This window comes from Ranitomeya imitator, chromosome 5 (assembly GCF_032444005.1).
Source record: "Ranitomeya imitator isolate aRanImi1 chromosome 5, aRanImi1.pri, whole genome shotgun sequence".
Taxonomy (NCBI): domain Eukaryota; kingdom Metazoa; phylum Chordata; class Amphibia; order Anura; family Dendrobatidae; genus Ranitomeya; species Ranitomeya imitator.
The window spans coordinates 567,135,064-567,161,889 of NC_091286.1; the positions used below are offsets into that span (position 1 = coordinate 567,135,064).

The 26,826-nt window shown below is 45.3% G+C and overlaps 1 protein-coding gene across 5 annotated transcripts in view; it reads left to right on the top strand.

The window, feature by feature from the left end:
• Positions 1-2,984: 2,984 nt before the first annotated feature.
• The window catches only part of GIGYF2 (GRB10 interacting GYF protein 2), a 257,367-nt gene continuing 233,525 nt past the window's right edge, over positions 2,985-26,826 (top strand). For 2 of the 5 annotated variants that reach the window (XM_069727759.1, XM_069727760.1), the window contains exon 1: positions 2,985-3,134. The gene's annotated coding sequence lies outside the window, so the exon portion shown is untranslated. The remainder of the gene's footprint in view (positions 3,135-26,826) is intronic. The other 3 variants (XM_069727756.1, XM_069727758.1, XM_069727757.1) reach the window with 2 other exon arrangements.

A 26,826-nucleotide genomic window follows, 5' to 3' on the forward strand; every position in this document is an offset into this window, starting at 1 on the left:
GTATGAGCCGTGTGCTGGCACTGTATATGAGCCGTGTGCTGGCACTGTATATGGGGCGTGTGCTGGCACTGTATATGGGGCGTGTGCTAGCACTGTATATGAGCCGTGTGCTGGCACTGTATATGAGCCGTGTGCTGGCACTGTATATGGGGCGTGTGCTGGCACTGTATATGAGCCGTGTGCTGGCACTGTATATGGGGCGTGTGCTGGCACTGTATATGGGACGTGTGCTGGCACTGTATATGAGCCGTGTGCTGGCACTGTATATGGGACGTGTGCTGGCACTGTATATGAGCCGTGTGCTGGCACTGTATATGGGGCGTGTGCTGGCACTGTATATGAGCCGTGTGCTGGCACTGTATATGGGGCGTGTGCTGGCACTGTATATGAGCCGTGTGCTGGCACTGTATATGGGACGTGTGCTGGCACTGTATATGAGCCGTGTGCTGGCACTGTATATGGGGCGTGTGCTGGCACTGTATATGAGCCGTGTGCTGGCACTGTATATGGGGCGTGTGCTGGCACTGTATATGAGCCGTGTGCTGGCACTGTATATGGGGCGTGTGCTGGCACTGTATATGGGGCGTGTGCTGGCACTGTATATGAGCCGTGTGCTGGCACTGTATATGGGGCGTGTGCTGGCACTGTATATGAGCCGTGTGCTGGCACTGTATATGGGGCGTGTGCTGGCACTGTATATGAGCCGTGTGCTGGCACTGTATATGGGGCGTGTGCTGGCACTGTATATGAGCCGTGTGCTGGCACTGTATATGGGGCGTGTGCTGGCACTGTATATGAGCCGTGTGCTGGCACTGTATATGAGCCGTGTGCTGGCACTGTATATGGGACGTGTGCTGGCACTGTATATGGGACGTGTGCTGGCACTGTATATGAGCCGTGTGCTGGCACTGTATATGGGACGTGTGCTGGCACTGTATATGAGCCGTGTGCTGGCACTGTATATGGGGCGTGTGCTGGCACTGTATATGAGCCGTGTGCTGGCACTGTATATGGGGCGTGTGCTGGCACTGTATATGAGCCGTGTGCTGGCACTGTATATGGGACGTGTGCTGGCACTGTATATGAGCCGTGTGCTGGCACTGTATATGGGGCGTGTGCTGGCACTGTATATGAGCCGTGTGCTGGCACTGTATATGGGGCGTGTGCTGGCACTGTATATGAGCCGTGTGCTGGCACTGTATATGGGGCGTGTGCTGGCACTGTATATGGGGCGTGTGCTGGCACTGTATATGAGCCGTGTGCTGGCACTGTATATGGGGCGTGTGCTGGCACTGTATATGAGCCGTGTGCTGGCACTGTATATGGGACGTGTGCTGGCACTGTATATGGGGCGTGTGCTGGCACTGTATATGAGCCGTGTGCTGGCACTGTATATGGGGCGTGTGCTGGCACTGTATATGAGCCGTGTGCTGGCACTGTATATGGGGCGTGTGCTGGCACTGTATATGAGCCGTGTGCTGGCACTGTATATGGGGCGTGTGCTGGCACTGTATATGAGCCGTGTGCTGGCACTGTATATGAGCCGTGTGCTGGCACTGTATATGGGACGTGTGCTGGCACTGTATATGGGACGTGTGCTGGCACTGTATATGAGCCGTGTGCTGGCACTGTATATGAGCCGTGTGCTGGCACTGTATATGGGGCGTGTGCTGGCACTGTATATGAGCCGTGTGCTGGCACTGTATATGGGACGTGTGCTGGCACTGTATATGAGGCATGTGCTGGCACTGTACATGGGGCATGTGCTGGCACTGTATATGGGGCGTGTGCTGGCACTGTATATGGGGCGTGTGCTGGCACTGTATATGAGCCGTGTGCTGGCACTGTATATGGGGCGTGTGCTGGCACTGTATATGAGCCGTGTGCTGGCACTGTATATGGGGCGTGTGCTGGCACTGTATATGAGCCGTGTGCTGGCACTGTATATGAGCCGTGTGCTGGCACTGTATATGGGACGTGTGCTGGCACTGTATATGGGACGTGTGCTGGCACTGTATATGAGCCGTGTGCTGGCACTGTATATGAGCCGTGTGCTGGCACTGTATATGGGGCGTGTGCTGGCACTGTATATGAGCCGTGTGCTGGCACTGTATATGGGACGTGTGCTGGCACTGTATATGAGGCATGTGCTGGCACTGTACATGGGGCATGTGCTGGCACTGTATATGGGGCGTGTGCTGGCACTGTATATGGGGCGTGTGCTGGCACTGTATATGAGCCGTGTGCTGGCACTGTATATGGGGCGTGTGCTGGCACTGTATATGAGCCGTGTGCTGGCACTGTATATGAGCCGTGTGCTGGCACTGTATATGGGGCGTGTGCTGGCACTGTATATGGGGCGTGTGCTGGCACTGTATATGAGCCGTGTGCTGGCACTGTATATGGGACGTGTGCTGGCACTGTATATGGGACGTGTGCTGGCACTGTATATGAGCCGTGTGCTGGCACTGTATATGAGCCGTGTGCTGGCACTGTATATGGGGCGTGTGCTGGCACTGTATATGAGCCGTGTGCTGGCACTGTATATGGGGCATGTGCTGGCACTGTATATGGGGCATGTGCTGGCACTGTACATGGGGCATGTGCTGGCACTGTACATGGGGCATGTGCTGGCACTGTATATGGGGCATGTGCTAGCACTGTATATGAGCCGTGTGCTGGCACTGTATATGGGGCGTGTGCTGGCACTGTATATGGGGGCACACTGGGGTACTTTGCTGCCCGCACAGCCAGCCTCTCACATCAGTCACACACTAGAGTCGTCCCGGGCTATAAGTCTCCCGTCATCTACACATTGTATTACTAGAAAGGAAAAAACCTTTCTGCCACAAGGTGAGAGGAACTGTCCCAACAAAGCAGGAAGTGATGAGTGCGGGCGACTGTGCCCACATCCAACATGGCGCGCTCGGCTGGGTGTCGTCACGCCATTGGCTGCTGACGAGCTGTGCGTGGAGTGTCCCGTCTAGCTGGAAGAACACGGAACTCGCTGGTCGGGCACGCTGCTCTGTCACTGCTGAGGCGAGGCGTGGAGTCGTCAGGTGACGGTGCGTGGCGTCAGCCATCTTGTGTTGTTGGGCTTGTGGATTCGCTTCGGGTGAGAAGCTGAGAGAGAGGTACCGTCATGTTATTACCTGGCGGCTGGCGGGCGGGCGCCGGGTGTGGGCCTCAGTGTGGGGGAGGGGAGATAAGGAGAGACACGGAGGGCGGCGGATAGTGGTCATGTCCACGGAGATGGCAAGAGTGTGGACACATGTGCTGCCTGCACTGCTGCTGACTGGCCGGGAGCATATGGCCGGGCACCGGGGAAACATGGCTGCGGGCAAAGGCGCCCTGCACAGCGACGTGTACAGACAGTGTGTATATGTGTACGTCATGTGCAGTATATGTGTAATATGTCTATGTACAGTGTGTATATGTGTGTACATAATGTGCAGTATATATGTATGTACAGTGTGTATATATGTGTACATAATGTGCAGTATATATGGACAGTGTGTATATGTGTGTACATAATGTGCAGTATATATGTATGTACAGTGTGTATATATGTGTGTACATAATGTGCAGTATATATGGACAGTGTGTATATGTGTGTACATAATGTGCAGTATATATGTATGGACAGTGTGTATATATGTGTGTACGTAATGTGCAGTATATATGGACAGTGTGTATATGTGTGTACATAATGTGCAGTATATATGTATGTACAGTGTGTATATGTGTGTACATAATGTGCAGTATATATGTATGGACAGTGTGTATATATGTGTGTACGTAATGTGCAGTATATATGTATGTACAGTGTGTATATGTGTGTACATAATGTGCAGTATATATGTATGGACAGTGTGTATATATGTGTGTACGTAATGTGCAGTATATATGTATGGACAGTGTGTATATATGTGTGTACGTAATGTGCAGTATATATGTATGTACAGTGTGTATATGTGTACGTCATGTGCAGTATGTATATATGTGTACGTCATGTGCAGTATATATGTATGTACAGTGTGTGTATATATGTGTACGTCATGTGCAGTATATATGTATGTACAGTGTGTGTATATATGTGTACGTAATGTGCAGTATATATGTATGTACAGTGTGTATATATGTGTGTACGTAATGTGCAGTATATATGTATGTACAGTGTGTATATATGTGTGTACGTAATGTGCAGTATATATGTATGTACAGTATGGGTATGTATGTATACATAATGTGCAGTATATATGTATGTACAGTGTGTATATATGTGTGTACGTAACGTGCAGTATATATGTATGTACAATATGTGTATATATGTATACATAATGTGCAGTATATATGTATGTACAGTATGTGCACAGTGTGTATATATGTATACATAATGTGCAGTATATATGTATGTACAGTATGTGCACAGTGTGTATATATGTATACATAATGTGCAGTATATATGTATGTACAGTATGTGCACAGTGTGTACGTAATGTGCAGTATATATGTATGTGTATATGTGTACGTAATGTGCAGTATATGTATGTACAGTATGTGTGTGTATATATGGACATAATGTGTGTGAATACATGTGTACATAATGTGTAGTATATATGTATGTACAGTATGTGTATATATGTACGTAATGTGCAGTATGTATAGTATGTGTGTGTATATATGGACATAATGTGTGTGAATACATGTGTACATAATGTGTAGTATATATGAACGTAGTGTGTACAGTATATACAGTATGTATTTATATTTTGCTCATAGCGCCATTAATTCCAGACATCAGCATGTACATTGAATGTGTATATATGTGTAATGTATGGGTGCAGTGTGTATATTATTTTCTATATGTGTATATACACATTTTGTGTTTGCTCCATTTATAGCATGGATTCTCCGGACGCCATGTTGCACCATGTATGGGATCGGCTGTAGGATTGGGAACATTCTGTGACTTGTGCGGCTTTAGGAAAGTTTTTCTGTGTAGTAACATCCGTCCCATGTAAACATTGCATCTTATACCCCCCAATTCCAATCCTGCCTGAACTTTGTGGCATCCCTACTTGTTGCATGCTGGGGATATCAGCAATCAGTAAAGTTTTGTGATTTTTTTTTTTTTTAAATTTATTTTTTAGATTTGTTATTTTGTGCAGTTATAAATTTGATATTTTCTGCTTGAAATGCCCATACAGATGAATACAGGTGCTTTTCACAAAATTAGAATACTTTTTGATGATATTCTAATTTTGTGCGAAGCACTTGAATGTGCCAAGTGCAGGGAATAGAGTTTCACCTTACGGGCCGGGATTAGCAGGAGATGCTGAGTGCAGTGCAGGTTATGCAGCCACAGATCCACTGATATATTGCAGGAGACCTTGGCGCATTGAACTCGCATGTCATCAAAAATCCATCTTGTTCTGACCCTGTATGACTTGTTACAGTAATTTGCTTTCCTCTGCGATGTAGCAGCGTCATGCAGTCATATATTGCCGCATGACTTGTGTCATGGCCAAAGTTGCAGTACACCACAAGCCAAATGTAAGTTCACTGTGTCTGGAGGAAAAAGGCTACAAAATACGTGCTGCAGATTAAAGGGAACCTGTCACCTCCAAAATCGAAGGTGAGCTAAGCCCACCGGCATCAGGGGCTTATCTATAGCATTCTGTAATGCTGTAGATAAGCCCCCGATGTATCCTGAAAGAGGAGAAAAAGGTTAGATTATACTCACCGAACAGCGATCCCGCTGCTGTCCGGTCAGATGGGCGTCGAGGTCCGGTCCGGGGCCTCCCATCTTCTTATGATGACGTCCTCCTCTTGTCTTCACACTGCGGCTCCGGCGCAGGCGTACTTTGTCTGCCCTGTTGAGGGCCTCTCTGACCTTTCCCTGCGCACTGCAGTACTTTGCTCTGTCCTCAACAGGACAGACAAAGTACGCCGGAACCGCAGCATGAAGATAAGAAGAGGATGTCATCGTAAGAAGATGGGAGGCCCCGGAATGCGACGCCCATTGGATTGGACTGCCCGCCCGCCCGCCCGCCCAGGTGAGTATAATCTAACCTCTTTTTCTCATCTTTCAGGATACATTGGGGGTTTATCTACAGCATTACAAACCAAGAGTTTGTTCGGCATGTAATACTATATTTTGGCCACAAGTGTACGGCTAATTAGGGTTTTTGAGGCTGGACCTGGAGTGATGAGCTGATCACTGTAATAAAAAAATATCTGGGGTTGTGATGAGGGGACTGAAAATCCCTGGGTTCAGAAATCAACTGACTTGACTGCACTCGCCTCATCTCACCAGATTTACAAAGTTTCTGCACCCACAGTCCCCATCAGTCAGCCCATTGTTGGCTTCCTTGCTGTCAGAAGACTTGTAGACTTCTATGTACATAGTAAGTGTAGCAGGTCTGGATCCAGGTGGTTACTGGTATTTTAGAGAATCAGCCAACCAAGATGAACGCTGTGAGCTCAGTCCATTGTGGGATGTATACACTGATGGAGGTAGTAGTTCCCCTCTTCTGTCCTGAGTATGTGATTTGATGGGATGGACATAGAGAACTGAGTGTTTCCGTCCTGTAGATATTACATCCATAGATAAGAAGTATCAACTCTGAGGCCATCTCTGGAGTCTTGTTCATCCCAAGGTGGATACAACTGTATCCGATCTACCAAATATTCTAGGCTGCGTAGTGTGCGCTCAGGCCGCGTAGTGTGCGCTCAGGCCGCGTAGTGTGCGCTCAGGCCGCGTAGTGTGCGCTCAGGCCGCGTAGTGTGCGCTCAGGCCGCTACATTAGCGGACAGCTGGAATGAAATAAACATCTACTGATGCGTGTATCGGACACAGGAAGGCTTGAGTCACAATTGTATCCATCTCTCAGCTGTGATAAGTATTCGTTTAAGGTTCAGGCATATGTCAATAAAAATGTTCTTGTATGTGAGTTTATTAGTGTGTGTATACAGTGCTCAGTATAAATGAGTACACCCCCTTTGAAAAGTAAGATTTTTATCAGTACCCCATTGAATACAAGAATAATTTCCAAAATTTTGACAAGACTGAGTTTTATAGAACATTTTTTAATCCATAGCATGAAAGTAAAATCATATAACTTTCATTATGGAGCTTCAGTGTTACCGCCATTATTTTTAACTAGATGGTGGCCCGATTCTAACGCATCGGGTATTCTAGAATATGCATGTCCACGTAGTATATTGCCCGTCCACGTAGTATATTGCCCGTCCACGTAGTATATTGCCCGTCCACGTAGTATATTGCCCAGCCACGTAGTATATTGCCCACAGCCACGTAGTATATTGCCCACAGCCACGTAGTATATTGCCCACAGCCACGTAGTATATTGCCCACAGCCACGTAGTATATTGCCCACAGCCACGTAGTATATTGCCCACAGCCACGTAGTATATTGCCCACAGCCACGTAGTATATTGCCCACAGCCACGTAGTATATTGCCCACAGCCACGTAGTATATTGCCCACAGTCACGTAGTATATTGCCCACAGTCACGTAGTATATTGCCCACAGTCACGTAGTATATTGCCCACAGTCACGTAGTATATTGCCCACAGTCGCGTAGTATATTGCCCACAGTCGCGTAGTATATTGCCCACAGTCGCGTAGTATATTGCCCACAGTCGCGTAGTATATTGCCCACAGTCGCGTAGTATATTGCCCACAGTCGCGTAGTATATTGCCCAGCCGCGTAGTATATTGCCCAGCCGCGTAGTATATTGCCCAGCCGCGTGGTGTGGTATATTGCCCAGCCGCGTGGTGTGGTATATTGCCCAGCCGCGTGGTGTGGTATATTGCCCAGCCGCGTGGTGTGGTATATTGCCCAGCCGCGTGGTGTGGTATATTGCCCAGCCGCGTGGTGTGGTATATTGCCCAGCCGCGTGGTGTGGTATATTGCCCAGCCGCGTGGTGTGGTATATTGCCCAGCCGCGTGGTGTGGTATATTGCCCAGCCGCGTGGTGTGGTATATTGCACAGCGACGGAGTATACAGCACAGAGCCACGTAGTATAGAAACCTAAAAAAAAATAAAAAATAAACATATACTCACCTTCCGAAGGCCCTTGAAGTCCTGCTATACTCACCCTCCGCCGCCTTTCTCGCTCCTCTCCACGCTCCCGGGATCGCTCCATTGCAAGCGGCAGCTTGCGGTCTGGTGCCGTCCCAGGGCTGGTGTGAGCAGGACCTATCATGACGTCACGGCAGGTCCTTGTCGCACACCAGCCCTGGGACGGCACCGGACCGCAAGCTGCCGCTTGCAATGGAGCGATCCCAGGAGCGTGGAGAGGAGCGAGAAAGGCGGCGAAGGGTGAGTATAGCAGCTTTTTTTTTTTTTTTTAACTATTTTTAACATGACATATTTTTACTATTGATGCTGCATAGGCAGCATCAATAGTAAATAGTTGGGGACACACAGGGTTAATAGCAGCGGTAACGGAGTGCGTTACACCACGGGCCGTTACCGCTGCCATTAACCCCTTCATGACCTTGGGATTTTTCGTTTTTCCGTGTTCGTTTTTCACTCCCCTCCTTCCCAGAGCCATAACTTTTTTATTTTTTTGTCAATATGGCCATGTGAGGGCTTATTTTTTGCGGGACGAGTTGTACTTTTGAACGACATCATTGGTTTTAGCATGACGTGTACTAGAAAATGGGAAAAAAATTCCAAGTGCGGTAAAATTGCAATAAAAGTGCAATCCCACACTTGTTTTTTGTTTGGCTTTTTTGCTAGGTTCACTAAATGCTAAAACTGACTTGCCATTATGATTCTCCAGGTCATTACGAGTTCATAGACACCTAACATGACTAGGTTATTTTTTACCTAAGTGGTGAAAAAAAATTCCAAACTTTGCTAAAAAAAAAAAAATTTGCGCCATTTTCCGATACCCGTAGCGTCTCCATTTTTCGTGATCTGGGGTCGGTTGAGGGCTTATTTTTTGCGTGCCGAGATGACGTTTTTAATGATAGCATTTTGGTGCTGATACGTTCTTTTGATCGCCCGTTATTGCATTTTAATGCAATGTCGCGGCGACAAAAAAACGTAATTCTGGCGTTTCGCATTTTTTTCTCGCTACGCCGTTTAGCGATCAGGTTAATGCTTTTTTTTAATTGATAGATCGGGCGATTCTGAGCGCGGCGATACCAAATATGTGTAGATTTGATTTTTTTTTTTATTGATTTATTTTGATTGGGGCGAAAGGGGGGTGATTTAAACTTTTATATTTTTTTTAACTTTTTTTTTTTACTTTTGCCATGCTTCAATAGCCTCCATGGGAGGCTAGAAGCAGGAACAACTCGATCGCCTCTGCTACATAGCAGCGATCTGCTGATCGCTGCTATGTAGCAGAATTGCAGGTGTGCTGTGAGCGCCGACCACAGGGTGGCGCTCACAGCTGCCGAGGATCAGTAACCATAGAGGTCTCAAGGACCTCTATGGTTACAATTCACAAGCATCGCCGACCCCCGATCATGTGACGGAGGTCGGCGATGACGTCATTTCCGGCCGCCTGGCCGGAAATGATAGTTAAATGCCGCTGTCTGCGATTGACAGCGGCATTTAACTAGTTAATAGGTGCGGGCAGATCGCGATTCTGCCCGCGCCTATTACAGGCACATGTCAGCTGTTCAAAACAGCTGACATGTCCCGGCTTTGATGCGGGCTCACCGCGGAGCCCTGCATCAAAGCAGGGGATCTGACCTCGGACGTACTATCCCGTCCGAGGTCAGAAAGGGGTTAACCCTGTGTGAGCGGGGACTGGAGGGGATTCTGGAGCGGGCGCCGGGCAGTGAGTGTAGGGGAGGGACTAATCGGACTGTGGCTGTCGCTGATTGGTCGCGGCAGCCATGACAGGCAGCTGCCGAGACCAATCAGCGAACGAATAACCGTGACAGAAGGACAGACAGACAGACGGAAGTACCCCTTAGATAATTCTGTATATAGATGACCTCACCAAGTCTTCTAGGCAGGGAAGGAATAAGTTACCGGCATATTGCAGCATCTATCTTTTTCCTTTCTTCAAGTACAAGCTCTTTTAAAGCCCAGTGCTGGATGGGCAGTGATGAAAACTTGTCTCTTCAAAATTCCCCATAGGTGTTTGGTTGGGCTCAGATCAGGAGACACTTGGCCACTGAATCACTGTCACCCTGTTCTTCTTCAGGAATGTGTTGCTGGCCTTAAGGTACCTTCACACTAAACGATGCTGCAGCGATACCGACAACGATCCGGATCGCTGCAGCGTCGCTGTTTGGTCGCTGGAGAGCTGTCACACAGACCGCTCTCCATCGACCAACGATGCCGGTAACCAGGGTAAACATCGGGTTACTAAGCGCAGGGCCGCGCTTAGTAACCCGATGTTTACCCTGGATACCATCCTAAAAGTAAAAAAAAACAAACGCTTCATACTTACCTTCGGCTGTCTGTCCCCGGCACTGTGCTTCTCTGTACTGGCTGTGAGCACAGCGGTGACGTCACTGCTCTGCTTTCCGGCCGCTGTGCTCATAGTGAGTGCAGGAAAGCACAGCGCCGGAGGACAGACAGCCGAAGGTAAGTATGAAGCGTTTGTTTTTTTTACTTTTAGGATGGTATCCAGGGTAAACATCGGGTTACTAAGCGCGGCCCTGCGCTTAGTAACCCGATGTTTACCCTGGTTACCAGCGAAGACATCGCTGAATCGGCGTCACACACGCCGATTCAGCGATGTCAGCGGGAGAGCCAGCGACCAAAGAAAGTTCTGGCCTTTCTGCCCCGACCACCGACATCACAGCAGGATCCTGATCGCTGCTGCCTGTCACACTGAACGATATCGCTAGCCAGGACGCTGCAACGTCACGGATCGCTAGCGATATCGTTTAGTGTGAAGGTACTTAGATGTGTGTTTTGGACCATTGTCATTTTGGAAAATTGCACTTCTACCTTTTTCAAAGAAAGCTGCCAGCAGCGGATCTTAATGATTTGCCAAAGTGCATTCAGTGTGGCCGAACCTTCCTCAGATATCCAGTATTTACCTCATTGATAACAGACAAGGCTGTAAGTGCGGGGGTTTGTGTGTCTGTTGTTCCTCTGAACCATAACTCCATAATTTGATAATTTTTCCCTTCTTGGTATAGCAGTTTCAATGCTGTGTACTTTATATTTGTGTGTGTATATCTTTATTTGTTTGTGAGTGTGAAATCCACATCTAATCTGCCTCTTATACCTGTGGCCTTAAGTCAGACGATATTTATTAGTACTGATTAACTTCACATAGCGCTAACATAGTCTGCAGCATTGCACATATAGTTAAAACAAGCATAAAAAGGGTCCTTCCTGTTCACATGAGCTTACCATGTATGAGACCTCATGTAGTAAAACTCCGTGAGGCAATGTCTTCCTCACACGTAGCAACCAGCCCATGTTTGGCTTGTCTGATGTGTTGGTGGATGAGGCATGTGCCCTGACTTGTAGTAAATGGTGAAGAAATTGGTGCTGCTCATTAATGTCATTTATGAAACATGTCCTCAAATTTATGTTGGGCTTTTTTTTTTTTTTTTGAGGACTGTTCTGGTTTGTGTAAGTAATCGTATATCTAGACAAGTTTCTGTAACCTTACAAGTAAGGCAGTTCCTCTATTATGCAGAACTAAAAATATTTGATAAAGGAACCTGTTGCCCCTTGGACGATTTATCTATTACTATTTGCATACAGATAATTAAATGGTTAAACCAGTCTTAGGCTATGTGCACACGTTGCGGATTAGGCTTAGGAATTTCTGGTGCGGATTCTGCTTCTCCTGGCAGAAAACGCACCTGCGGATTTGTCGCGTTTTTGTGCGGTTCCGCCTCGTTTTTTGTGCATTTTTGCTGTGGTTTTCTTGCAGATTTGCTGCGTGTTTTACCCCTGCAGTTTTCTATAATGGAATGGGTTAAAAAACGCTGCAGATTCACAAAAAAGAAGTGACATGCTACTTCTTTTACACCACAGCGTTTCCGCAGTGGATTTTCCGCAAAGTGTGCACAGCATTTTTTTTTCTCATTGATTTACCTTGTACTGTAAATCAATTGCGGATCTGCAGCGTTTCTGCACTGCAAAAAACGCTGAGGATCCGCAACGTGTGCACATAGCCTTACCTGTATACCTCATAGCTGCGGTGTAGACATTGAGAAATTGATGTATAATCTTTTATGTTAAGGTTTTCTTCCAGGCTCCGGGGCGTGCGGTACTTGGAAGAAATCCCTGCCTCCTCACTGCATTATACGATCACCCTCCTCCCATCAGCGTCACGCTGACCTGGTCGATGCAGTAATCCCGCACATGCGCTGTGTGATCATGCGGTTACGCGATCACTGTCCGCCATGTTACGGGCAGTGTCTGAATTGATCTACTGCGCCGGCTCCGATGTATTGAATTAATTTTTTTTTTTCATCTTGCTAAGGCCGGGTTCACATTAGCGTATGTGTGCGCAACGTATACCTGCATACCGATCCGCATGCATCTTGCGTACATATATTTAACATTGTGTACGAAGGAACATGCGTTTGCATCAGTGCGGATGCGTACGCATGCGTCGTTTAGCAGGGTGCGGCAAACGCAACATGTTGCATTTTTTGAGGCGTCAAATAATTCGATACGCATGCGTAGTTCAGAATGCGCATGTCCAGGAAATGATTTCACCACCACCACCATGCGCATAAACAACGTAAACGCATTTAGACGCATGCACACGCAGCTGTTTTTCTTTTTTTTTTGTGTGTCATGTGTAAGATGATGCGGAGTAAAAACACAGCGTAAGCATGCGTCTTCATGCGTTTTGGCATGCGTTTGCCCATGCGGATGATACGCTGCGCACAGATACGCTGATGTGTACTTAGCCTTACATGGTTTATCCAGCAGATAGGTCACTGTCTGACGCTTCGGGTCTCCCACCCTCATTGTCGAGCTGAGTGTGCATGTTTGAGGATGTGGACCTCCATGATAAAATTCTCGCCCAAGAATGTTGGTTTGCCAAAATAAAACTGTTACTTTTTTGTAGATAGTAGGCTTGTGTTTTCCACCGTCTACATTTTCTGTTTATGGAGCAGTTTTCAGAGTTGGTTTGATGTTTCCATGTTCTGTATTGTGGTCTGAAGCTTACAGTGCAGAATGCCTTGGGTTTATCTCTGTCCTCTGGGACAGATCTCACTAGTGAGGTTCACATCTGTCCTAAATTTTCTATTTTCTGTCTCGTCATAAGAGAAGAAAACCAAAAATGCCTCTGTGCTGTATTTGTCCTTCTGGCATTAATATCGCCATATAGACTATAATTTGGACAGTTGTGGTGCGCTTTATTTCACTCCTGTGCTGCACAGTTTTTACTGCTACATATAATGGAGGCTCTGGAAAGAAAGCCCTTAGGCCGAGTTTAGACGTCTGTGAAGCGGGGTCCGTGTACAGACCTTGCTGTGAATACTGGCCGTGGGTCTCCCAGCCCAAGCTTAATAGCCTATGACACCGTTGAGTTCAGGTTGGGAGACTTGTGGAAAGTCGGTACTTCATGGTCAGCGGACGCAGTGTTTCCCGGATGCCTAATTTAGACATAACGGTGTTGCCGCAAACTCGTCAGACTACTCCGGAGAGTTATTATTTTTATCATTGTTACTATTCTTAGCCCTCCATTCAGATTCCTTACTCCGAAGTCCCACAACTAAACATATGGGACACCTGTCACCCAAGGCACCAGCGTGTTGTGACGTATGAATGAGATTCTCGTTACCACGTTCACTGGGGAGAGGCCGTTGTACTGTAATGTGTGGTCAGGCCTTTCACTAGCAGGTTTGGCCAACGTACGTGTGTAATGTGTATGCCCAGTTTTAGAGCAGTAAAGACTCCCATGCTGATGATAATCGGCCAAAGCAGCCGGACAGATGATGCTGGAGAAGAGAAGGATCTGGCCTGCTGAATTATAATGGCTGAGCCTTTTATTTGGAGGGGAGATGAGCCGCTGTTGTGTGGTAGATCTTCTTAGAGATCACAGGAGAGCTTTCCTGTGTATGTTGGAGGTGGGAGAGGTAGGTGTCGGCGGAAGGGCTTCCCCTATCGTGTATGGCCAGTTCAAGTCTGGATTAATCCTACAGTAAAGTCATAATCTAAAGGTACCATCACAATTAGCGACGCTGCAGCGATCTAGACAACGATCCCGATCGCTGCACCGTCGCTGTGTGGTCGCTGGAGAGCTGTCACACAGACAGCTCTCCAGCGACCAACTATGCGAAGTCCCCTGGTAACCAGGGTAAACATCAGGTTACTAAGCGCAGGGCCGCGCTTAGTAACCCGATGTTTACCCTGGTTACCAGCGTAAACGTAAAAAAAACAAACACTACATACTTACATTCCGGTGTCTGTCCTCAGGCGCTGTGCTTCTCTGCACTGTGTAAGCGCCGGCCGGAAAGCACAGCGGTGACGTCACCGCGGTGCTCTGCTTTATGGCCGGCGCTAGTGCAGAGAAGCAGAGCGCCAGAGGACAGACACCGGAATGTAAGTACGGTATGTATTTTTTTTTTTTTTTTTTTACGTTTACGCTGGTAACCAGGGTAAATATCGGGTTACTAAGAGCGGCCCTGCGCTTAGTAACCCGATGTTTACCCTGGTTACCAGCGAAGACATCTCTGAATCGGCGTCGCCGATTCAGCGATGTCTGTGGGAGATCCAGCGACGAAATAAAGTTCTGGACTTTCTGCTCCGACCAACGATGTCACAGCCGGATCTAGATCGCTGCTGCGTGTCAAACACAACGATATCGCTAGCCAGGACGCTGCAACGTCATGGATCGCTAGCGATATCGTTGTTAAGTTGGCCAGTGTGAAGGTACCTTAAGACCTAATTATCTGCTCTGCTCTTGAAACCGGAAAAGATGAATCTTAAAATACCAGCCTGTATTCAGCGCCAGTGCCGATGCTGGCTCTTCTGAGGCTTGTGTGGTGATATGTCACGTGAGCCCTGCTTGCAATCAGCGGGGCAGCATCACTCTTGCTTCCTTTGGACAAAATGGACATCCAGAAGCATTGAGAGCTGCCGATGGTCTCTGATTTCTTTCAAACGTCGGATTTGTCCTCAGGAAATGAGAGTAAAGTGGCCGCTGCTTGCTGAGCTCACGTGGCATTACAGCTTCATGGAAGTCCGAGCCCCACGTCATTGGGACGGTGCTGGTACTAGAGATGAGTACAGGCTTATAATATTTTACATAAGGGAATATTGTGATTGAGAAGGGTTTGTCAGTGTAGCGTACAACCCCTTTAAAAAGGACGACCTGTCAGAAATGTCCAGTTATGTTCTTATTTTATTCCCACTGCTCCCCTGAATATTTCTTTTTATTCAGTGCACCCAATATGCTAGTTTTATGGTTTTGGTCACAGGATACTTTGGAGGCATGTCTTTAGGCATCATACAATTAGCATATTGTATACACTAAATAAAAAGTCCCATATCTCTGGAAGCATATGGAAGATTTTAAAGCGAATCTGCCACCTGCTTTCTGCTACCCAATCTGAGAGCAGCATAATTTAGGGGCAGAGACCCTGATTCCAGCCATGTAGCACTTACGCCAGCTTTCACCTCCTTGATTGATGGGTCTCTCTCTATGTACACCTTTATAAGGTTTCGTGTACACATACTAAAGCTACGTCCACACAAATGTATTTTGGTTTGAGTGCTTTCCGTGATAAAGACAGCCTTTGGACCAATGATTCACTAGGGCTTCTCAGATGTTCGTTTTTGATATGCAGAATGAACGTCCACATGAAAAGAAAAGTAAATCGTGGGATGCATTAGTCTCCACCATGTTTCAGATGACTTGCCTATTCAAGTCTAAGGGTGTGAAAAAAAAAATCAAATCCCATAGGGATTATACTTATAGCATCCTAGTTTTACAGGTACAGTTCTTCAACATGAGAAACTACTCTTGTAAATTTTAATAACTGCTGATATATAAAAACGTGTTTTTTTTTTTTTTTTGTGGCTGAAAATCGAATGACATATACGGTATACTGCTTAAAAAAAATAAAGGTAACACTTAAAGGGAACCTGTCACCCCCAAAATTCGAGAATGAGCTGCGGCCACCGACATCAGGGGCTTATCTACAGCATTCTCTGTTCGCATCCTTTTTGGATGTTTCTTTAGTCACTTTTGCATTTTGTAATTGCTCTCACCCCAGAGGTACAGTATGAGGCAGTGTCTACTGTACAACCCACAGAAGTTGCTCAGGTAACGGAAATCATCCAGGATGGCACATCAGTGCGAGCTATGGCAAAAAAGGTAGCTGTGTCTGTCCACAACATGGAGCAGATACCGGGAGACGGGCCAGGATCCTAGGAGATGTGGGGGAGGCTGTAAGAGCCCTGCAAAATGACCTCCAAGCAGGCCACTAACATCCATGTGTGTGCTTAAACTAGCAGAAACAGACTCCATGAGAGTGGTCTGAGGGCCCGACGTCCACAAGTGGATGTTGTGCTTACAGCCCAACACCGTTCCGGGGTGATTGGCATTTGCTAGAGAACACCAAGTTTGGCAGATTTGACATTGGCGACCTGTGCTCTTCACGGACGAGAGCAGGTTTACACTGAGCAGATGTGAGTCTGGAGACGCCGTGGAGAGTGATCTGCGCCTGCAACATCCTTCAGCATGACCAGTTTGGCAGTGGGTCAGTAATGGTGTGGTATTACTTTGGAGGGTCGCACAGCCCTCCATGTGCTCTCCAGAGGTAGCTCGACTGCCATTAGGTACCGGGTCTGAGATCCTCAGACTCATTGTGAGACCATATGCTGGTGTAGTGGCCCTGGGTTCTTTGGCCTCATGTGACTGAAGTGTGTCAGCAGTTCCTGCATGATGAAGGCATTGAAGCTATGGACTGTTCCGCCCGTCCCCCAGACCTAAATCCAATCTAGCACATCTGGGACATCATGTCTTGTTCCATCCACCAACGTCACGTTGCACCACAGACTGTTCAGGAGTTGGCGGATTCTTTAGTCCAGGTCTGGGAGGAGATCCCTCAGGACACCATCCACCGCCTCATCAGGAGCATGCTCAGGCGTTGTAGGGAGGTCATACAGGCACGTGGAGGTCACACACACTATTGAGCATCATTTCCTTGTCTTGAGGCATTTCCACTGAAGTTAAATCAGCCTGTAATTTAATTTTCCACTTTGATTTTGAGCATCATTCAGATTTTTGTTTTATTGTTCTCAGCACATTTCTCTATGTAATGAATAGAGTTTTGCAACTGGAATATTTCATTCAGTGATATCTAGGATGTAGTGCTGCTTCAGATGTCCATTTAAATCTGTCCGAACACGGACCGCAATGCACGGTCCCCATTGAAAACACATGAACTCTCAGCCATTTATGAAAAGACCAAACGAGAACTCACACCAGGCCTAAAATAAACCCTAAATCCAATATGGATGATATAGGGGGAAGTAGTTAACCATAGGTCTGGGCAAAAAACAGAGGTACAAAAGGAAATAAAGAACAATAATCTTTATTAGGGTGTCAAATATACACAGAATAATGCTAGAAAATATCAATACAAAGACAAAAAAGGGGCAGCATGAAAAAAGCAGCTAAAAGAATGCATGTACTAGATGGCAGAGTACAATGCTAAGCACAGCATAACGTGCAAAGTCGAGCATCCCACCCTGACTGCAGACCAAAGGGCAGATAGATTATAGATGAAAAATAAATATTATAGTCTCATAGATGCACTAGAGGATACTAAATAGTGCGACTGCAAAAAATTCACAGCAGAATGTCCTAGAGGATACTAAATAGTGCGACTGCAAAAAATTCACAGCAAAATGTCCGGGGACGCAGAAAGTGTGAGACTAGACGAAGGCAGCGTAAGTGGATATGTAAACAATATGTTAAATAGATGAACCGTTACCTTGCGACATGGTAGCAAAAAGAGCCCAGGTACTGCAGGCAGGGAGGGTAACCTCAACGCGCGTTTCACCTAGATGGCTTCGTCAGGAGGCGAAGCCATCTAGGTGAAACGCGCGTTGAGGTTACCCTCCCTGCCTGCAGTACCTGGGCTCTTTTTGCTACCATGTCGCAAGGTAACGGTTCATCTATTTAACATATTGTTTACATATCCACTTACGCTGCCTTCGTCTAGTCTCACACTTTCTGCGTCCCCGGACATTTTGCTGTGAATTTTTTGCAGTCGCACTATTTAGTATCCTCTAGGACATTCTGCTGTGAATTTTTTGCAGTCGCACTATTTAGTATCCTCTAGTGCATCTATGAGACTATAATATTTATTTTTCATCTATAATCTATCTGCCCTTTGGTCTGCAGTCAGGGTGGGATGCTCGACTTTGCACGTTATGCTGTGCTTAGCATTGTACTCTGCCATCTAGTACATGCATTCTTTTAGCTGCTTTTTTCATGCTGCCCCTTTTTTGTCTTTGTATTGATATTTTCTAGCATTATTCTGTGTATATTTGACACCCTAATAAAGATTATTGTTCTTTATTTCCTTTTGTACCTCTGTTTTTTGCCCAGACCTATGGTTAACTACTTCCCCCTATATCATCCATATTGGATTTAGGGTTTATTTTAGGCCTGGTGTGAGTTCTCGTTTGGTCTTTTCAGTTTTGGCTTAGAGGCATGTCCCTCGTTGGCCGCGAGGGCACTGCTATGTAGGTGTTTTTTCTCAGCCATTTATGTATTTGACGGAGTTTGTAAGACAACTGTGTGGCGACAGCTATCATGTATGTAAAGGCACGGATGATTGACCTCGTGGAGACCAAAACATCCAACACCGCGGAGACACCATCACGTGTTTCTCAACGCAGTGATCCAGAACACTGCCCCCAAATATGCAAATGCAAGTAGAGGAGCTGCGGAGACACCATCACGTGTTTCTCAACGCAGGCAGTGAATAGCCAGGCCTTTCACCGGGAAGGAACAACCAAGGGAAGGGCAGCATCCAATAAAGGAAAACATCCAATAAAGGAAAACCACCTATGCCAAGCATGGTATCCATCCACAGACAGCTGTTTCTGGGTTTTTGCCCCTCATCAGTGTGGAGTAGGAAACTGGCTATCAGGAGCAGTGCCTAGTAGAAAGTCTATAAAGGCACGGATGATTGACCTCGTGGAGACCAAAACATCCAACACCGCGGAGACACCATCACGTGTTTCTCAACGCAGTGATCCAGAACACTGCCCCCAAATATGCAAATGCAAGTAGAGGAGCTGCGGAGACACCATCACGTGTTTCTCAACGCAGGCAGTGAATAGCTAGGCCTTTCACCGGGAAGGAACAACCAAGGGAAGGGCAGCATCCAATAAAGGAAAACATCCAATAAAGGAAAACCACCTATGCCAAGCATGGTATCCATCCACAGACAGCTGTTTCGGCGTTTTTGCCCCTCATCAGTGTGGAGTAGGAAACTGGCTATCAGGAGCAGTGCCTAGTAGAAAGTCTATAAAGGCACGGATGATTGACCTCGTGGAGACCAAAACATCCAACACCGCGGAGACACCATCACGTGTTTCTCAACGCAGTGATCGGGAACACTGCCCCCAAATATGCAAATGCATATTCCTACTCCACACTGATGAGGGGCAAAAACCCTGTGACGTGATGGTGTCTCCTCTACTAGCTATCATGTATTATTACTAAAACGTCACTAGAGACAATGTGTATAGTAGCCTAGAGAACAACACCCTCATATAATATACTCAACAAAGCCCATAATGGTGTAATAGCCATAGGACAAAAAAGTGTAAAGGCAAAAAATGAAGTTTAAAAGATAACATCTTTATTATACAATTTTTAAAATAAAATGAAAAAAGGGGGACCAAAACAATAAACAGGGCTGAAAAAAACCTCCGTGGGGAAGGACCAACTGTATAGTGGACGCACCCAATACACTGTAACGTATCTGGCAGTAAATACCAAAATGTAAATATGCAAATGCCACAATAAATATAAATATATAACTGCAAGTGATACAAAAACAAATGTATGGGACAGCGAACACTGAATCTCCACAGCCTATAGCCGGTATAAAGATATGAAACTGCCTGTCTATCTATGCACTTATTAGCCAAAAGATATAATACTGATAAGTCACATCGGATTGATGCCAAAAAAAAAAAAAAAATATATAAATATACAAACAAAAAACTGCTGTATAAGTAAAGGAAAATATACTGACTACAGTGAGTCGAATGGACATAAAACAAACCAGTATAATGTAGGCTGATAAGTATAGTGCAAAAAAACTGTATAGCAAGTGGCCAGGTAAAAGTGCTGATGCCGCAGTGAAAAGATGTCAATATAACAGCATGGCAAGATGCAACAGTGAAGACAGATATCATAGACCAAGCGGTAAACATAACCGGAATACCGGCGTAAAGGCAAAGGTAACGGAGTGCTCACCGCAAAATGCATGGCGTCCAAGAGTCCTTCCCGCCTGCCCGACGGGCGCCGTTTCGCTGCTCGCTTCTTCCGGGGGCGTGTACGGAGAGGGGTGCCGACGCTGTATTTACGTGCAGAGAGAGGATGTGATAGGCTGTTCCACCCAGGTATACGGCGCATGCGTCAGGACAAAATCTCCCCTGCTAAAAAAATGACTTCCGGGAGATGCCTCAGTGGAACGCAGTGAGACGCACTGCGGCCACAAGGTAGACACACTCGGAAGTCATAGGGGATAAGACCCAGCGCATGCGCACCCCGAGTGGGAAAGCAGACCGAGACAATAAAATATAACGTGCAACCACCGGCAAGGATGTATTTATGCAACCAAAAGGATAAAGTAATAGCGAGGCAATATTAATATAACAATATAAGACGAAAAGAATACCTACGGGGAAGGAAATAAAGTGCGGAAAAGTGCCCGATATGAATTAATAATTGTAATTAATAATATATATAAAAAGGAGAACCATAGTTAAAACCAAAAGTGAATCCAATGTGCCATAACCAAAGAATTATATATGAAATAAATAAAAGTGCCAAAAAAGAATATAAATAAATTAAATAAACCTAATTATAACTACCAATAGACCAAAATCATATACATAGGTCCATTAACACGCATAGTGTCATAGTATAAAAAATATTATTTTTATAAATTTTTGTGCATGGAAACTCCAAATATTATATTCTATCCTATTAGTGAAAAATTGTGGAAAAACCACTATAGCATAAAATAAAATAAACACATGGCATACAGCTAACACACAAAAAGATATATACATATATAAACACCCAAAATGTAAAAATATAAAACATTATATAAGACAGTCCAATTGATATGAAGGGCATCATTAATGAAAACTCCAATGGTCCCCGATCATTTTTTCATCTTTAATCCTTAAGATGCTGATTGTAGAGATGCTCAGTATCATCCTTGCCATTAGGAACGGAAATAGATCTGTTAGAATTTCTCATAATATAGCATATTATCCTCAATTCACACTCTCACATAACGAATACTTCTGTAATGATAAAAGAATTGATGTTAAAATCAAGAATAAAAATAACACAAACAACAATTAATTAAAAAGGAACCCCTAACCTAAACTCAGGAAAGTGACCATAAGCGATGACCAACCGTTATCACAAAAATGCATTAAAACCCAAATTCTCATTGAGGCCTTGTGGTGTGAGTGTACCCAGGCGGAAAATCCATCTACTCTCATATTGTGCCAACACTTGGCCTAAATCCCCTCCTTTAATGCCAAGATCAACCTGATCAATCCCCCAAATAACTAGCCCACGTGGATTACATTGGTGGTGGGCCCTGAAGTGCCTGGGGAGAGTTTTCAGGGTGGAGACATCCTCGACTATTGCTGCTTTTTCGATGTCTCTAACATGTTCTCTCACCCTGAGTTTGAGTTCTCGAGTGGTGAGACCAATATAAATCATGTCGCAAGGACACTTGGCATAATAGATAACACCACGAGATGCACAAGTGAGATGTTTTCTAATCCCATAAGTTTTAGATCCATTCCAATTTGAGAACGAGCCTGCTTTACGAAGATTAAGGCAGGCTTTACAGAAGCCACACGGAAAGAACCCATCTTGTAAGGGCCTCTTCTTGATGTTCCGATTTGAGTCATAATGACTATGGACTAACACGTCCTTGATGTTCTGACTTCGCTTGGCCACCATCTGTGGAGATGTCGGAATCACTTCTCGTAAAATGGGATCCGATTTCAAGATATTCCAGTGTTTCGTTAAAATATTTCTGAGTTCATTCCACTGGTTATTATAATTAGAGATAAATCTCACTGGTTCCCCTGTATCAGAGTGACATTTTTTGATAGGGGGATGGATCAATTTAGCACGCGGGGTGTTAATGGCTCTCTTATAACCCCGTCTGATGGATTTTTTACTGTACCCCCTACTGGCAAATCTACATGCCAAATCTACCGCCTGTTCCTCAAAAGTCTCTTGTTGGGAACAAATTCTACGAGCCCGCAGAAATTGGCCGATAGGTATTCCTCTAATCGTGGACGCCGGATGTGAAGAGGAATAATGCAGTAAGGAATTTGTAGAAGTCGGCTTCCTATATAAATCTGTAGTAATGGTTCCATCATCAAGGACCTCAATTTTTAAATCCAAAAAATCTAGTTTCCTTCCGCATTTATAAGTTAAATGGATATTTAGGGAGTTGTCATTAAGTTTCTCCATGAGATGACGTAGTTCATCCATTGTCCCCTCCCACACAAACCATATATCATCGATATAACGCATCCATCCCTGAACTTTGTCCATTTCAGGGATGGTGCCATCTTGGAAAATACTTCTCTCCCAAGCCCCCATAAATAAGTTGGCATAAGAGGGGGCACACGCGGCCCCCATGGCTGTGCCTTGTAATTGGAGGTATGTCTGGTTGTTGAATGTAAAAATATTGTGAGTTAAGACATATTCTAAAAGAATCAAAATCAATTCGGTCAACTCAGGCGAAAAGTTGGTAGATCTTAAATAAAACGCCACTGCCCGGAGGTTCTCCTTTTTATATATATTATTAATTAAAATTATTAATTCATATCGGGCACTTTTCCGCACTTTATTTCCTTCCCCGTAGGTATTCTTTTCGTCTTATATTGTTATATTAATATTGCCTCGCTATTACTTTATCCTTTTGGTTGCATAAATACATCCTTGCCGGTGGTTGCACGTTATATTTTATTGTCTCGGTCTGCTTTCCCACTCGGGGTGCGCATGCGCTGGGTCTTATCCCCTATGACTTCCGAGTGTGTCTACCTTGTGGCCGCAGTGCGTCTCACTGCGTTCCACTGAGGCATCTCCCGGAAGTCATTTTTTTTAGCAGGGGAGATTTTGTCCTGACGCATGCGCCGTATACCTGGGTGGAACAGCCTATCACATCCTCTCTCTGCACGTAAATACAGCGTCGGCACCCCTCTCCGTACACGCCCCCGGAAGAAGCGAGCAGCGAAACGGCGCCCGTCGGGCAGGCGGGAAGGACTCTTGGACGCCACGCATTTTGCGGTGAGCACTCCGTTACCTTTGCCTTATCGCCGGTATTCCGGTTATGTTTACCGCTTGGTCTATGATATCTGTCTTCACTGTTGCATCTTGCCATGCTGTTATATTGACATCTTTTCACTGCGGCATCAGCACTTTTACCTGGCCACTTGCTATACAGTTTTTTTGCACTATACTTATCAGCCTACATTATACTGGTTTGTTTTATGTCCATTCGACTCACTGTAGTCAGTATATTTTCCTTTACTTATACAGCAGTTTTTTGTTTGTATATTTATATATATATTTTTTTTTTTGGCATCAATCCGATGTGACTTATCAGTATTATATCTTTTGGCTAATAAGTGCATAGATAGACAGGCAGTTTCATATCTTTATACCGGCTATAGGCTGTGGAGATTCAGTGTTCGCTGTCCCATACATTTGTTTTTGTATCACTTGCAGTTATATATTTATATTTATTGTGGCATTTGCATATTTACATTTTGGTATTTACTGCCAGATACGTTACAGTGTATTGGGTGCGTCCACTATACAGTTGGTCCTTCCCCACGGAGGTTTTTTTCAGCCCTGTTTATTGTTTTGGTCCCCCTTTTTTCATTTTATTTTAAATTGTATAATAAAGATGTTATCTTTTAAACTTCATTTTTTGCCTTTACACTTTTTTGTCCTATGGCTATTACACCATTATGGGCTTTGTTGAGTATAGCTATCATGTATGCACAGCCTGCTTTAGTTTGGCGAAAAATGTCACCATCCTGACCTCCAGTTTATTTACATGTGATAAGAATATAAACAGCTGCAATTATCATTTTATTCATATTTCGTAAACTGATGGAAGGGGAAAGGGTAGGGGTATGAGAAGGAAAGAAAGGTAATTTTTTTTTTTTTATTGTGTAAAGCTAGGGAAGATGAAAGGAGGCATAGGAAAATAACAAAACAGTGGTTATAAATTAGAAACATACGGTACTTAGAGTTTAACATTTTTGTGAACATAAATTTTAAATGAAATCACAACTTTACAGAGGGGAATACGATCATATTATGAAACAAATATACTGTAATATTAGACATAAAGTGTTGTTGTGCCAGAGCCGCCGCCTCACCATTGCCAGAGCCGCCGCCTCACCATTGCCAGAGCCGCCGCCTCGCCATTGCCAGAGCCATCGCCAGAGCCTCCGCCTCGCCATCGCCAGAGCCTCCGCCTCGCCATCGCCAGAGCCGCCGCCTCGCCATCGCCAGAGCCGCCGCCTCGCCATCGCCAGAGCCGCCGCCTCGCCATCGCCAGAGCCGCCGCCTCGCCATCGCCAGAGCCGCCGCCTCGCCATCGCCAGAGCCGCCGCCTCGCCATCGCCAGAGCCGCCGCCTCGCCATCGCCAGAGCCTCGCCATCGCCAGAGCCGCCGCCTCGCCATCGCCAGAGCCGCCGCCTCGCCATCGCCAGAGCCGCCGCCTCGCCATCGCCAGAGCCGCCGCCTCGCCATCGCCAGAGCCGCCGCCTCGCCATCGCCAGAGCCGCCGCCTCGCCATCGCCGCCGCCTCGCCATCGCCAGAGCTGCCGCCTCGCCTTCTGTCTCTTCCCCACTATCCCATAGAATGTAAGTCCGCAAGGACAGGGTCCTCTCCCCTCTGTACCAGTCTGTCACTGTAAATTTGTGTACTGTAAATGATATCTATAACCCTGTATGTAACCCCTTTCTCATGTACAGCACCATGGAATTAATGGTGCTATATAAATAAATAATAATAATAATAACGATATTAGAAACAATTTCATAAAGTTGTCTAGGTGTTAAATAAAATGTAACTAATTAGAGGAAAAGTTAATCTAGGGCCCCCATCTCTTAGTACGTTGCACAGTAATTATTTCATATAGCATTGGCTCCTCTCGTAAGAATTATGACGTTTTGTCTACAATATCTGCAATGGTGGGAGTGGATGTTTTTTTGCAATTTGCTGTAATGGCATTTTTAGCTACTAGAAAAACATTAGAAAATCAGTTTAAGTTTCAAAGATGGATTTACTAAATCTAAAGATGATAAAGCCATTTGGGGAAGTAAGATAATGTTCTGTCTTGTTGTTTGATTAATAAGTAATGATACAGATTTCCAAAAATGTTCTATGGAAATGTCCTAAACTAGAACGTGTAATAAATCTCCCTTGAGCCTGCATTCACTCCAACAGAGGAGATGCTTTTGGAAAGCCTTTGCTAGTTTATTTAGAGTAAAATACCATTTAAAGATGGTGTTGTAAAGGCCTTATGTTCATCGAGTAAGTGGGTTTTATGTTCGTTTGTCATTGCTCAAGAGAAAAGGTTTTCGTCAAATCTTTCCCAGTTTAACGTAAAGGGAGTTTTTCCAAAAGAGGTACCTTGGTTATTGCAACCCTATATAGTTTTGGTCCAACCTAACAAGTTATTGTTTGAATTGCAAAGAAGTAAGCTTAATGGTTCAGGTACCCGAGTGTTTTTTGTTTTAAGAGGATATTGTTTTCCTTATACTGTTGAGATTTCCAGTACAAAGAAAGACCGCTCTGTGTATAAGCTTCAGGATATTACCACAGTGACCGATGAGATGCGCTGAACCATTTGTGGTAGCAAAGTGCTATGCTAAGGCTGTGTGCACACGATGCGCATTTAGTGCTTATCCGCAGCGTTTTTTTCCGCGCAGAAACGCTGCAGTTCCGCAAAGAGATTTACAGTACAATGTAAATCAATAGAAAAAAAAAAAATGTACTAATGGTGCGGAAAATTCCGCATGAAAACCTCTGCGGATCAAAAGAAGTAGCATGTCACTTCTTTCGTGTGGAACTGCAGCGTTTCTGACCCCTTCCATTATAGAAATCCGCAGGGGTAAAAAACGCAGAAAATCCGTACAAAATCCACATTAAATCCGCAACAAAAACGCACAAAATCCGCATCTGCATTTTCTGCCAGGAGATGCGGATTTTGTGCAGAAAATTCTGCACCCCAATCTACAAGTGTGCACATAGCCTAAGTTGGTATTATGCACATTGTAACAGATCCCACTTGTGCTTACTTTGCATGAAAGAGAAGCTGAGCCTGGAACACGGTGGTTGTATGCCAAAAACTGACTTTAAATGTGTAAATCAACATGCATTCAACATGAATTTATGACTATAGATAGCTATAACCTGTACAACATCCATTTTTTGTTCACATTCAGATGCATGACCTAAAGAAAACAGCTAAACTTCAAGAAACTCTTAGGCTGGGTTCACACTTTGCGGTTTTTACCGCGGAACCGCCGCGATTTTGATGCTGCGGGTCCGCAGTAGTTTCCATAGCG